Source organism: Podarcis erhardii, assembly GCF_964252035.2.
Source record: "Podarcis erhardii genome assembly, chromosome: 3".
Taxonomy (NCBI): domain Eukaryota; kingdom Metazoa; phylum Chordata; class Lepidosauria; order Squamata; family Lacertidae; genus Podarcis; species Podarcis erhardii.
This window is the reverse complement of record NC_138507.1, coordinates 14,350,822-14,366,042: the sequence shown is the minus strand read 5'-3', so window position 1 is coordinate 14,366,042 and position 15,221 is coordinate 14,350,822. Positions and strand designations below refer to the sequence as shown.

At 46.2% G+C, this 15,221-nt stretch overlaps 1 long non-coding RNA gene across 12 annotated transcripts in view; it reads left to right on the top strand.

Annotated features, from left to right (window-relative positions):
* The window catches only part of LOC309339341, a 34,662-nt gene extending 22,265 nt beyond the window's left edge, over nt 1-12,397 (top strand). For 10 of the 12 annotated variants that reach the window (XR_014155206.1, XR_014155207.1, XR_014155208.1 and 7 more), the window contains 2 exons: nt 5,547-5,794; nt 10,585-10,677. This is a non-coding gene — a long non-coding RNA (uncharacterized lncRNA). Of the gene's footprint in view, nt 1-2,481; nt 3,570-5,546; nt 5,795-10,584; nt 10,678-12,162 lie in introns of those variants that run through there. The other 2 variants (XR_014155205.1, XR_014155216.1) reach the window with 2 other exon arrangements.
* Nucleotides 12,398-15,221: the final 2,824 nt, after the last annotated feature.

The following is a 15,221-nucleotide window of genomic DNA, read 5'->3' as shown; positions in this document are numbered from 1 at the left end:
TTGACTTCTGAAACGTTTGATAACTGGGGCACAAAGGGCGGCCTGCAAAGTCAATGGAGAAAATTGGAAAAAACACAGCAGAAACCATTTGACTTCTGAGGCGTGTTCGGAAATGGAAGCATTTGCTTCTGGGTTTTCGGCATCCGAAAACCAAAACAACATCTGAGACACTCGAAAACTGAGGTACCACTGTATTTGTTTTACTACCCATTATCATCCCCACCCACAACACACACTCTCCTCTGGGGAGCTGCTTTGAACAGCATTTTAGCTTCAAAAAACAACCTTGTGAGGTAGGTTAGCCTGATTGATGCTCACTTGCCTGAGACTGCTGCTGCCTCAGTGAGTTTCACTGCTGTGAAGTGATTCATACCTAGGCCAGTCTTCCATTTCAAAACCAATGGCAGGCATTGGCTGAGCAGAATTTTAAGAATCCAAACCCTCTAACAACCCACAGATAAAATTGGGATGCGGGTCTTTTGGGCCCTGCACGATTCATGTGACTTGCATGAGAGCACAGCCCCCCAAAACTGGCATCTTTGGGGGCTGCGCTCTCACGGGAGCCCAAACAGAACATCCCAGGATCCAATAAGAAACCAGGGGGACTCTGTAATTCCAGAACGTCCTACTAAAAGCAGGAGAGTTGATGAGTATGAGAATCCATACTTCTGAGAGCCCATTTTGGCAACCAACAGATCCCATACATTGTGTATCAGCCAAAGAAAGGATATTTTGAGTAGAGATTTGATTGAGTTGGCTGTTTAGTACAAACTTACCTACTCTGCAGGGGACGCGGGTGGTGCTGTGGGTTAAACCACAGAGCCTAGGACTTGCTGATCAGAAGGTCAGCGGTTCGAATCTCCGTGACGTGGTGAGCTCCTGTTGCTCGGTCCCAGCTCCTGCCAACCTAGCAGTTTGAAAGCATGTCAAAGTGCAAGTAGATAAATAGGTACTTCTGCGGCGGGAAGGTAAACAGCGTTTCCATGCGCTGCTCCGGTTTGCCAGAGGCGGCTTGGTCATGCTGGCCACATGACCCGGAAGCTGTATGCCGGCTCCCTTGGCCAATAAAGCGAGATGAGTGCCGCAACCCCAGAGTTGGTCACGACTGGACCTAATGGTCAGGGGTCCCTTTACCTTTACCTTTACCTACTCTGCATTTCCTGGAATGATGCATGAACCAAATAATAATCATCACAGAATCATGCAGCCCGCCTTCCAAATTTGCACTTTTCCGAATTCAGCCGTGCTCCAGCTCAAAAATACATGCCGTCGACTCACAACTTGTGCACATTTAACTTGCACGATCACAGATTTCTGCGCTTGGTGGACAGCCAGCTGCGATCATGCAAATGAAATGCATGAAAGGCAGGGCCAGTTAAGATCTTCCAGGAGCCTCCTAGAGTCCAGTAAGCAAGACGAGCTTTAAACTTGGAACTGGGGAAGCTGCCATGTTTGTCCTGCTTGAGAAATATGAACAGCAACAGCTCATCTCTCTCATTCATTTTTGCTTTCCATTTTTGCTTTCCACATGGGCAACCCAGTTGCGCTTTAGTCTCTTTTGGCAGAATTCTGTCTGAAGGGAGGGTTGTCTCATCTTCTGGAAGTCAGATCTGCTGAGGTTCTGTACATATTGAGCCAGCCATGATGTCTGGCATGCAGGTGCTTGAGTTACAGCTAGCTAGCTACAGAGACAGCCAGATTTCAGGCAGGGAGGCTGAGCGAGGAGAGAGACCACCCATGGTGTATTATACATAAGAGAAGGAGATGGAAGGAGAGAGAGACTGATGCGACACACCCACCCAACAATGAACTCCAGGCTTGGGGCAAAGTTATCAAGCTCTCTTTCAATCTGAGTTACTATAATATTTTCTATCCTTCTCCACAACAGAAGGCTGCCCCTTCCTCAACTGAAAGCTATTCTCCCCCTCACAGATATGGGATCAAATCCCTAAACAGCCTCAGCCCTGTATACCTGAAGGAGCATCTCTACCCCCATTGTTCAGCCCAGACACCGAGGTCCAACTCCAAGGACTTTCTGACAGTTCACTCACTGAGAGAAGTGAAGTTGCAAGGAACAAGGCAGGGGGCCTTCTCAGCAGTGGCACCCACCTTGTGGAACACCCTCCCGGTAGATGTCAAGGAAATAAAAAAACTACAGTGGTACCTCGGGTTAAGAACTTAATTCGTTCTGGAGGTCCGTTCTTAAACTGAAACTGTTCTTAACCTGAAGCACCACTTTAGCTAATGGGGCCTCCCACTACCGCCACGCCGTCGGAGCATGATTTCTGTTCTCATCCTGAAGCAAAGTTCTTAACCCGAGGTAATATTTCTGGGTGAGCGGAGTCTGTAACCTGAAGCGTATGTAAGCTGAAGCATATGTAACCTGAGGTACCACTGTATATGACTTTTAGAAGGCATCTGAAGGCAGCTCTGTATGGGGAAGTTTTCAATGGTTGATGTTTTGGTGTGTTTTTAATACAGTGATACCTCGGTTTTCGAATGTAATCTGTTCCGAAAGACCATTCAAGTGCCTAAACATTCAAAAACCAAAAACTCAGTACGGAAGCCTCAAAACGGAAAACTCCTTATGGAAAACTCAATACAGAAGCCGTGCGGCACGTTTAACTTCCAAGGCGAGTTTGAAAACCGAAGCATTTACTTCCGGGTTTACAGCGTTCAAAAGCCGAAATGTTCGAAAACAGACACGTTAGAAAACTGAGGTATCACTATATTTGTCACAGCTAATGTTGGAGCTGTGCGTCACATACAGGCTCTTCGAGGTTGTCATCGTGCGGCTGTCATCATTAACATGAAAGCGGATGTTCAAAGGCAGGAGATGTTTCCAGAAGTGGCCTTTTTCCTGGACACTCGGCTATTGACCCTGAACAGAGAAGTCAGAGAAAGAGAGAGAGAATGCCAGAAAACCTTCAGAGGTTCTGCGGCCAGGGCTGTGCACTCTGATTGATGTTACACCTGTTCAGACCTGTGGGAGCGGAGGACGGCATGCGTCTAATGAAACCCTCATTTGTGACTTCCCCTCTTGTTATAGCTGAGTCTCTTTAGCCTCTAAACTTTGCTCTAGACTTGGGCGGCTGCGGGGGGAGAGGGGGAGCGATGACAAACTGCTTTCTTCTGTCAACATTCTAATTGGCCTGATAATGAAACAAAATAAATACCCAAGTTAGAGGGATTTGAAATCCAATTTATTTTTGTTTTACTCCCCAAAAAGTGTCTGCTGCGGGGGCTTTTTCTGTGAAAATTCAATAAAAACAAAGCCATGAAAATAATACCCATGGTCCAGAAAAACACACACACACCACCCGCCAACATTTCTCCAATGAAAATAATAATAATAATAATAATAATAATAATAATAATAATAATAATAATACCCTGCGCATCTGATTGGGTTGCCCCAGCCACACTGGGCAACTTCCATCATATATAAAACTTAATAAAACATTAAACATTAAACAACTTCCCTATACAGGCTGCTTTCAGATGTCTTCTAAAGGTTGTATAGTTACTTATCTTCTTAGCTCTGGGGTCACATAACTCCATAGCATCCAACATTTCTCCGATGAAAATAGGGACGTCTTAAGGAAAAGGGACGCAGGTGGCGCTGTGGGTTAAACCACAGAGCCTAGGGCTTGCCGATCAGAAGGTCAGCGGTTCGAATTCCCACGACGGGGTGAGCTCCCATTGCTCGGTCCCTGCTCCTGCCAACCTAGCAGATCGAAAGCATGTCAAAGTGCAAGTAGATAAATAGGTACTGCTCCGGCGGGAAGGTAAACGGCATTTCCGTGTGCTACTCTGGTTCCCCAGAAGTGGCTTTGTCATGCTGGCAATATGACCCGGAAGCTGTATGCCGGCTCCCTCGGCCAATAAAGCGAGATGAGCGCCACAATCCCAGAGTTGTCAGCGACTGGACCTAAAGGTTAGGGGTCCCTTTACCTTTTTAAGGAAAAATGGGACATTCCGGGATCAGATCAGAAACTGGGACTTCTTCTGTAAATCCAGGACTGTCCCCGGAAAATAGGGACACTCCTATTTTCCTATCTGACCTCCTTCCAGGTGAGTAGCTGCTGCATACTGGGATACATACATCATTATGCCGCCTTTCCAAAGTTAAAACTAGTGGTTGTTGTTTTTTTAAGGAAAAAAGGTGCCAGTACCCACCATGAAGCTGTAACAGCAAGTGCCAAACTTTTAATATGGGGGAGGGGGAGGGGGAGGGACTGTGTACCCCAGAAAAGTATGGGACGCAGGTGGCACTGTGGTCTAAACCCCTGAGCCTCTTGGGCTTGCCTATCAGAAGGTCAGTGGTTCAAATCCCCAGGACGTGGTGAGCTCCCATTGCTCTGCCCCAGCTCCTGCCAACCTAGCAGTTCAAAAGCACACCAGTGCAAGTAGATAAATAGGTACTGCTGCAGCGGGAAGGTAAACGGCGTTTCTGTGCACTCTGGTTTCCGCCACGGTGTTCCGTTGCATCAGAAGTGGTTTAGTCATGCTGGCCACATGACCCAGAAAGCTGTCTGCAGATAACGCCGGCTCCCTCAGCCTGAAAGCGAGATGAGCGCCGCAACCCCATAGTCACCACAGGAGGGGAAAAAAGCACTGGTTAAAACCATGCTCAAGGCAGCATACGACATGAAAAAGCACACAATTACAAACATAACAAAAGTATAAAAGTATACAGTGGTATCTCAAGTTAAGTACTTAATTCATTCCAGAGGTCCGTACTTAACCTGAAACTGTTCTTAACCTGAAGACCACTTTAGCTAATGGGGCCTCCTGCTGCTGCCGCACCGTCGGAGCACGATTTCTGTTCTCATCCTGAAGCAAATTTCTTAACCCGAGGTACTATTTCTAGGTTAGCGGAGTCTGTAACCTGAAGCGTATGTAACCTGAAGCATATGTAACCCGAGGTACCACTGTAAATGAGACATCAAAAAGTACACGACCAAATTAGACCATTTCCAAATAAATCCTAATAAGGTCTAGAATAAAGACACAAAATAATAATGTCAAAAATAGCAACAACCTCCAACAAAAACCCCTAAACAATAGAGAGGGGTGAGGCAATGGTGGGTCCTGCATGGTGCAAACATACCAGCTCTGCTGTTCTGCTGCTATATTAGCCCCATGCTGCATCCCCTATTGCCCTTCTCCATCCCAGTATGCAGTAGCAATTCTACCAGAGTGAGGTCGGGTAAATCTCACAGCCGTACCGCAACATTTGTTACTGTATGTTCTGTTTACACCAATGCATTGCTTCCGACTCCTACAGAAAATGTTGAGCCACCTGCGGCCTTTAGTATGGCAGTCGCTGCCCTGCGGAACTCCTTGCCACTAGAGGTTTGGCAGGAAAGCTCCCTGCTTTCTTTTGGACCTCTTTTCCAAACTGCACTGTTCAGGCAGGCCTTTGGGATGCGAACGTTTTCTCTTTCTTTCTTTTTTTACCGACTAGGTTGTGGGTTTTTTTGATGTTTTTGCTGTTTATGTGTTTTTATGTTGAACATCACCTTATTTTATTTTTCTTTTAGGAAAGTGTGGTTGCTAAATATTTACATGAAGCAAAAAAACAAAGAAATTTAGCAGCGCTCATCCTGATTTCATGTAGGTGCGGGAAGCCTGGAGGGAGAGAAGAATGGTGGTTTGGAGGGAAATGGAGTTTAAAACAAGACAAAACTGCAATGGAGAGGAGAGTTGTGGAAAGGGAATCCTCTTCGAGCAATCCGTTCAGACCTCTGGAAACAATAACCAGTCTCTTTACCAGCCGACTGCTAGTTAGGTAAGTAGGAAAGCAGAAAGGGTCTCACAGAGAGATGTGGAAGTCATAACTCACATCCATAACCAAACATTTAAAGTACCTTTGTAGCATTTTAACAGTTCTGGTCCCCCCTCAAAGAATCCTGGGAACTGATGGAAATGTAAAAAGGTTCTTTTTATCCTATGTGGTGGTCTTGTAAAAAGGGAACCCTGACCATTGGGTCCAGTCATGACCGACTCTGGGGTTGCAGCACTCATCTCGCTTTACTGACTGAGGGAGCTGACGTACAGCTTCCGGGTCATGTGGCCAGCATGACTAACCCGCTTCTGGCGAACCAGAGCAGTGCACGGAAACGGAGCAGTTGGTGTGTTTCATCTTGGTTGGTTGGTTGGTTGGTTGGTCGGTCGGTTAGTCGATTGGTCAGTCGGTTGGTTGGTTGGTCATACAGTTAGTTGGTTGGTTGGTTGGTTGGTTGGTTGGTTGGTTGGTCGGTCAGTCGGTCGGTCGGTCGGTCGGTTGGTTGGTTGATCAGTTGGTCGGTCGAATAGTTGGTTGGTTGGTTGGTTGGTCATTCAGTTGGTTGGTTGGTTGGTCGGTTGGTTGGTTGATTGGTTGGTTGGTTGGTCAGTCAGTTGGCCATTCGGTTGGTTGGTCGATCTATCAGTCGTTCGGTTGGTTGGTCATTCGGTTGGTTGGTCGGTCGGTTGGTCGTTTGGTCGGTCAGTTGGTCGGTTGCTTGCTTGCTTGGTCAGTTGGTGGGTTGGTTGGTTGGTTGGTTGGTTGGTCAGTCAGTCGGTTGGTTGGTCATTCAGTTGGTTGGTTGGTTGGTTGGTTGGTTGGTCAGTCGGTTGGTTGGTTGGTTGGTTGGTTGGTCAGTGGGTCGGTCGAATAGTTGGTTGGTTGGTTGGTCATTCAGTTGGTTGGTTGGTTGGTCGGTTGGTTGGTTGGTTGATTGGTTGGTTGGTTGGTTGGTCGGTTGGCCATTCGGTTGGTTGGTTGGTCGATCGATCAGTCGTTCGGTTGGTTGGTCATTCGGTTGGTTGGTCGGTCGGTCGGTTGGTCGGTCAGTTGGTCGGTCGGTTGCTTGCTTGCTTGGTTGGTCAGTTGGTGGGTTGGTTGGTTGGTTAGTTGGTCGGTTGGTCGGTCAGTCGGTTGGTTGGTCATTCAGTTGTCGGAGCGGTACCTATTTATCTACTTGCACTTTGACGTGCTTTCGAACTGCTAGGTTGGCAGGAGCAGGGACCGAGCAATGGGAGCTCACCCCGTCGTGGGGATTTGAACTGCTGACCTTCTGAGCAGCAAGTCCTAGGCTCTGTGGTTTAACCCACAGGTTAAAACTTCCTGGGAAGTGATATATAATGAAATGAAAAGGATGTTTAAAATAACCTCTGTAAAAAAAAACCAAAAGTTTTTTTCTTTTGAGAATTATAGGGGCAGAACTACCTAAATTTTATAGAAACTTATTCAGGTATGCAGTGCTTTTTTATAAAAAAAAAAAGTTTAGGGGTACTTTCATTTTCCTATTCATATTGAAATACTGCCCCTCAATGAGGCCAAACTTAGATTCACAAAATGTTTAGGGGTATGTGTACCCCTGCATCCCCCCAGAAAAAAAGCACTGCATGTATGTGACTACAGTGGCAAGAATGTTACTTGCCCCAAAGTGGAAGCAAACATAAGTCCTAGAAAAGGAAGAAAAACTTACAGAATATGCAGAAATGGTGAAACTTACGGGAAGAATAAGAAATCAAGATAACAATCTTTTTATAGAAGAATAGAAATGGTTTATTGAATATTTACAGATAAATTGTAAACAGATAAGAACATTCACAGGGTTATTGTAGTAACCTGCAGCTTCATAAGAATGAGCATATTAGGTTACTTTGGATATGCCGAAGATATAAAAAACAAATTTAAGGAACCGCAGAAAGAGGGGGAAGGAAGTCAAGTTTTGAAAAGTCAAAATGATTGTAAAATTAATGAAATGTATAAAATTAGTGAAATGTATAAAATTAGTGAAATGTATAAACTTGAAAAGTATAAATAATTTTTTTAATAATAATCATAATAAGGAATCCTGGGAACCATAGTTTGCCCTTCACAATTCCCAGCACCTTTAACAACCCACAGTTCCCAGGGTACTTTGGAGTAAGCCATGTGCTTTAAAATATACGGTGTGAGTGTGACCTAGGAAGACCAGTGGCTGACTTGGGTGCTATGGCACCCTGTGTGAGGCCAAAATTTCATGCTCCGCCCTTGCACTGTCTTCCCAAAGCCAGGTAAGGAGGCCCTGAACTGTCGGAACTGTGGGATGGAAAGCCAGCTGGCTTGGCCCCAGCCAGAGCATCTCCCTTCTCAGCCTTGCTGCTGCAGAGATCCATCCGTCATCCTCCTCCGACGTGCGTCTGTGACTCATGCTGCTGTGCATGCAAGAGCACACATTACTCAGCAGAGTAAACACACAACAGATCAGGCTCGAGGCATGGCTACTACACTAAACTACGCATTTATTATACATAAATCAGGACAAAGAAAAACATGGCCTCTCTCCTTGTTGCTCTTCTCGGAGAGAGAGAAAAGAAAAGCAATACAGAGTAGATGTTCCGCTCACGGGACTTCAGCAATCTGTGCTGGAATGTAAACAGACATGTGACATGTAACAATCCCACATATCTGCAGCAAGGGTGGAATGGAATTCCCAACATGAAGATGCTGCACTCAAGCCTCCGTCCCAAAGCCTTGCCTACCAGGCTTTGAGATGGCGCCCCCTCTGCTCAGTGTGCAGAGCATGTGCACTGCTTGCACAGCCCTAAATCCACCCCTTGAAAGGCGAGGGGGCAGCCCCACAGCGCCACCCACTTTGGACTCGCCACAATCACTTGCCACAGGCATGTGGCCCCTAAGAGATTACTCTGAAGGGCATGCAGCCCTTGATAGAAGAAGAAGGTCCGCCCAGGGGTGGGGGACGGGAGTGGTGGGGGCAGTGGGGGCGGGCCACCCCGTGTGTCACCACTGAGGGGGGTGACAAAATGCCGGGCGGCACTCACCGTGGAGCCTGCAGTGCGCCTGAGCCCCACGTCTATCCTGGGAGTGACGCGGTGGCTTGGGCATCTGCAGGCTCCGCGCTGCCCCAAACGGTCTGCCCACTGTCTCCCCCTCAGCTGTAGGGTAGCTGAGTGGGAGGAGGCAGGCAGACTCCTTGGAGGCCCCGCAGGGCGTCCTGCTCCAGCTTGCCTCGCCCCTGGTGCTTGCGCCCCTCCAGCTTGCGCCGCCCCAGGTGCCCGATCGGTTTGCTCCGCCTCTGGGTCCACCACCCCGATCCTATAAGGGATATCCTAATGGGCTTCCACACCACAGGACAGCAAGATTCAGCCTGAACCTGCATGCTTTCAGACCTTCCAAGTGTCCCAATTTTCCAAGGATGTCCCTGATTTTGAGAAGCCATCCCAGTTTCTGATTTGATCCTAAAATGTCCCACTTTTCCTTAGGATGTCCCTATTCTCATTGGAGAAATCTTGGAGGGTATGGAATTATCCAACCCCCGAGCCGTCTGAAGGCAATCCTGTATTTTGTTGTTGTTGTTGTTTAGTCGTTTAATCGTGTCCGACTCTTCATGACCCCATGGACCAGAGCACAACAGGCACTCCTGTCTTCCACTGCCTCCCACAGTTTGGTCAAACTCATGCTGGTAGCTTTGAGAACATTGTCCAACCATCTCATCCTCTGTTGTTCCCTTCTCCTTGTGCCCTCCATCTTTCCCAACATCAGGGTCTTTTCCAGGGAGTCTTCTCTTCTCATGAGGTGGCCAAAGTACTGGAGCCTCAGCTTCAGGATCTGTCCTTCCAGTGAGTATTCAGGGCTGATTTCCTTCAGAATGGAGCGGTTTGATCTTCTTGCAGTCCATGGGACTCTCAAGAGTCTCCTCCAGCACCATAATTCAAAAGCATCAATTCTTCGGCGATCAGCCTTCTTTATGGTCCAGCTCTCACTTCCATACATCACTACTGGGAAAACCATAGCTTTTACTATACGGACCTTTGTTGGCAAGGTGATGTCTCATCTTCCAGCGTCATAACTTTTATACGCCTGTTGTCTTTGTCCATGGAGTTTTCTTGGCAGGGATACTGGAGTGGCTTGCCGGTTCCTGCTCCAGGTGGATCACGTTTGGTCAAAACTCTCCACTATGACCTGTTCATCTTGGGTGCCCTGCATAGCTTCTCTGAGTTATTCAAGCCCCTTCGCCATGGCAAGGCAGTGATCCATGAAGGGGCAATTCTGTATAAGGAAGGTTTTGTTAATGTTTAATGTTCTATTGTGTTTTTATATATCTTGGAAGCTGCCCAGAATGGCAGGGGAAACCCAGTAAGATATGTAGGGTATAAATAGTAAAATTATCATTATGGAATGAGACGCCATCGGAGAAATGTTGAAGGGTATGTACTTTTGTCACTCTGCGTAAGGTTGCCAGGTTTCTCAAGGCTCTGGGTGACATTCAAGGGGTGGACTCTGGGAGATCTTGAGTAACACTTGGTAGTTCCCCAACAGAGTGGAGAATGTTCAGATCATATTAAGATTGAGGTCTGCTGGGGAGAAAGAATCATTCCTGGGTGGTCAAACAAAGTGCCAGGTTGTTCCTAGTGGGCCCTGGTGGGCATAGGGAAATGGAGCAAAAAGCAAATATGCTTAAACCAAGACATGGTTTAAGCTACCTCCATGGATTTATCTACTCACCCTTCAAACCAGTTAAGTGGCCACATCTTGTGGCAGAGAGTTCCATAAGCTAATTATTTGTTTTCTTGTGTTTGTCGTAGCTCTACCGTACATTCCGTGAACCTAAGAATCTGAGAGGAAGATTACTTATTTGCTTTGTGCATTCCATGTTTCTCATTAGGAAAAAAAACATCTTTCATCCTTGCCAATATACGTTGAAATATGGGCCTGGAAAAAAATAATCCCACAGCAGATCAATGAAATAATATTTACATACTTCAAAGGATACTTTGCCTCTTTTCTTCCCCTTCGTCTTCAACACTAAGATATTTCAGCTCTCCTTACAAGTTTTTCTAATTGTATTTCTGCATTTCATGGTTATTTTCTTATTAGCAACATAATTTTCATCTGTTAAGCATTTGCATCCTCTATTAGAAACATCAAAGGCCTATAGCATTTTATGGCAGTCATCTCCATCAATATTCACCAGAAAGAAAGAAAGAAAGAAAGAAAGAAAGAAAGAAAGAAAGAAAGAAAATGTATCCATATAAAATCCGTGATGAATATAGAAATTAACCCAAGTGCTTGCCTTAAACTGAGTCAGACCGCTAGTGGCACAAACTCTGTGTTCTCTACTCTGCAGCAGTTCTCTGTGACAGGAATTCTCAGGTCTTCTGTTAGAGATCTATAATGTGGCCTTAATGGACTCAAAGCATGTGTTCTTTCATTGAGCCAGCATTCCCCTCCATGGTGCTTCTCAGATGTTGTTTCTAACTTGCATCAACCTTGACCACTGGCCATGCCAACTGGGGCTGATGGAAGCTGCAGTTCAAGATATCTTGAATGGTGCCATCTGGGGAGACAACACAGAGCAATGATTTCAATGGGCTGTAATAATCTTCTTTAACCTCCTGCTAACAATTTTGTGTCCAGGGCAGCTGTCTACCAGCTCCATCTGGTACGCAGACTTGAGACCCTACCTGCCCGCGGACTGTCTTGCCAGAGTGGTGCATGCTCTAGTTATCTCCCGCTTGGGCTACTGCAACACGCTCTACGTGGGGCTACCTTTGAAGGTGACCCGGAAACTACAACTAATCCAGAATGCGGCAGCCAGACTGGTGACTCGGAGTGGCCTCCGAGATCATATAACACCAGTCCTGAAAGAGCTGCATTGGCTTCCAGTACGTTTCCGAGCACAATTCAAAGGGTTGGTGCTGAGCCTTAAAGCCCTCAACAGCCTCGGCCCAGTATACCTGAAAGAGCATCTCCACCCCCATCGTTCAGCCCAGACACTAAGATCTAGCTCCGAGGGCCTTCTGGCGGTTCCCTCATTGTGAGAAGTGAGGTTACAGGGAACCAGGCAGAGGGCCTTCTCGGTAGTGGCACCCACCCTGTGGAACACCCTCCCTTCAGATGTCAAGGAAATAAACAACTATCTAACTTTTAGAAAACATCTGAAGGCAGCCCAGTATTGGGAAGTTTTTAATGTTTGATGTTTTATTGTGTTTTTAATATTCTGTTGGGAGCTGCCCGGAGTGGCTGGGGAAACCCAGCCAGATGGGTGGGGTATAATAATAATAATAATAATAGTAGTAGTAGTAGTTGTTGTTGTTACTTTGTTTTGCCAAACCAAGGGTTGTTCCCCATGCCATTTTTATTGTTTTTCATTTTCTTTATAGGATTAAGAACAAAAATATACTGTTAGTTTTGCAGTTGTGGATCTTCTGGGGTTAATTTCAACTCTTTTTGAAAAGCCCCTTAACCTCAATGGGGCTGAAGCATCCTATGACATGGCAGTTTTGGATTTGCCACACGTTTCTGGATCCAAACTTGATTGGTTGTCTCTAAAGGTGCGCTAGATAGAGTTGTGTTTCAGTTTTCCAGAAAGTGAATTAAAGATGTTGGTGAGCTAAATACTTTTTCTAGAATGGATGGAAATTTGTGAATATTCACTTTTCTTGAGCCTCATTTATGCCATTGTTTGAAGGTGGCTTCTTCCACCTTTAGATTAACCATATGGATGATCCCAGACAATCAGGGATCACGTAGTGAATAAGCTACATAGGCAATCAGATTTGACAACATGATGATATCACTGCAGGCGACTCAGGCAGATGTTTCATGGCTTAGTCGTGTGGATGATCATACTCACCCAAGGTTTACACAGTGAATAGCATCAGAATTTTATTCCCACCAGATCGATTTGGCTGCTTGGCCAATTCACTAAGGGCAAGTGAGAGAATGAGAGTGCATGTGAGCAATTAATATAGTGACAAGAAATACAGAAAAATCACTAAAAATTGGGAGTTCTTCAACGCTGTTCAAAAATGTGCAAGAAAACCCCAAAACACCTATGAGCAGTTTTGGCTCAATCCTACAAGCTGTACTTACGAGGTTTTAACAGGAATGTAAATGCAGAAATTCAAATGGCTCAGGCATCTGTCTGTTCCACAATGGCAGAACCATTGGACCAGGATGTATCAACATAGAATAAAAGCAGCCTCAGGGACCATTCCAGACAGGTAGAGCAAAGTTTTTGCTCTTAGGTAATGAGAGGTTTTTTTTATATTGGTTGTTAAACATTATGTGAGAGCAAGACCACTGTAAATACCCTGAAAAATCAATGCATTACAGCCTGGATTTTTGTATCATTAGGATGCTTTTGAAAATACACTCCCTCTATCATTGAAAACTGTTTAAATTGGTGCCTTTAGACCCAGCAAATATTTACCAGGGTATGTGCATTCTGAAGTTTGACATCCACAGGGTAGACCAACTGCCTTTTTTCTGACATACATAAATAGCTAACAGGCCAACTGTGCTGGGGGTTTTTTTTGGGGGGGGTCCTCACTGGCCAGGAATGTCTCCATCAGGGTCCAAGATCCTCCTAATAATTATTGACTCTAAAATCAATGTGCATTCCATGTGCATAGCCTTGATGCGAGCCAATAATACAGTTATGTGCATTCCCAAAATTGTTTTAGGCAAGGTGCGAAGTCTAACTTTGGAGTTCCCCTTCTGACTATTGCAGGTAGAATGCATTGCCTAACAAGCCCACACCTATGTCAGACATACCAAGAACTATGTTTGCTTCCCTGGAACAGTTCAGTCCCCCTGAAACAGCTCCCCAAATTCCAAGCTGACATCACCTTTTGGCAGTGCTCCGTTCTAGCAATGAATCAATTTTTTTGTTCTAAAAAATTGTTGATTGCATATATCTAATTGTACATTTACTTACTTGAAACATATACATATGCATTTCAATCTTGTTAAGATTTTCAGAGTGATGTACTTCAAATATCAGTGGAGGCTGGTACATTCACACAAATAAGCCACTGCTTTGATCAACCTCAGTGTGCCTTCAACCTGCAACACACACACACCCCTGCACGGCCTGATCATTGGGTACCATTGTCTGTCAGCTTCCTACTTCATATTGATAGCATTCATACCCTCTAACATTCCCCTGATGAAAATAGGGACATTCCTCACTGCCCATCCAACTGACACCCCCCCCGACTCCCTATTTTTTGGTTCTGCCCGCAACCCACAGAAGGTCAGCAGTTCAAATCCCCACGATGGGGTGAGCTCCCGTTGCTCTGTCCCAGCTCCTGCCAACCTAGCAGTTCAAAAGCACACCAGTGCAAGTAGATAAATAGGTACAGTTGCGGCGGGAAGGTAAATGGCATTTCCATGTGCTCTGGTTTCTGTCACGGTGGTCCATTGGGCCAGAAGCTGTTTAGTCATGCTCACCACATGACCCAGAAAGCTGTCTGTGGACAAATGCCGTCTCCCTCGGCCTGAAAGCAAGATGAGCACTGCAACCCCATAGTCACCTTTGACTGGACTTAACTGTCCAGGGGTCCTTTACCTTACAACAACAGGATTCAGCATACACACCTTCCAGCATCCTGAGAAAACCCCTTGACCCTGATTTTATTTTATAAATACACTCCAATAAATAATTTTTTTAAAGGGGCAAGATTAGATGTGGACAGACAATGCATAAAAAACCCCATAAAGCAACGGTTCTCAACCTGTGGGTCCCCAGATGTTGTTGGACTACAACTCCCATCGTCCCTGAGCTCTGGCCTTGCTAGCTAGGGGTGATGGGAGTTGTAGTCCAACAACATCTGAGGACCCACAGGTTGAGAAAGGCTGCCATAAAGGCCCCTTGCACTCGACTCGGCTCCCCCTTTCTTCACGCCCAGGACTGCCCTGTCCTCTGCCTGCAATTCAAAGCCAGGGCGTCATTCAGTGCTGGGCGACAGCCTCTCCCACACCTCTCCTGCTCTCCAGCAACCCCTGTGAGGTGCCCAAGGGAGGAGGCTGGCAGTGACGGCCACAGAGAGGCAACAATATGCTCCCTTGCAGCTGCCACTGCTGCTCAGAAAAAGCATCAGCTCATCCTCCTCCCTGAGCTCGGTAGCGGCACTGGTGGGAAAAGTAGGAACATTCTTGGATCAAATCAGAAGCTGGGGTGGCTTTCATAATTCTGGGACTGTCCCTGGAAAATAGGGACAGCTGCTGTTGAAGCATGGGGGAGAATGGGGACAAAACTTGGTTCTGTCTGCCATTGGCTTTGGCTCCAGCTATTGTCTGGGCTTCTTTCCTTCCACCCTTTGTTGTTGTTTAGTCGTTTAGTCGTGTCCGACTCTTTGTGACCCCATGGACCAGAGCACGCCAGGCACTCCTGTCTTCCACTGCCTCCCACAGTTTGGTCAAACTCATGCTGGTA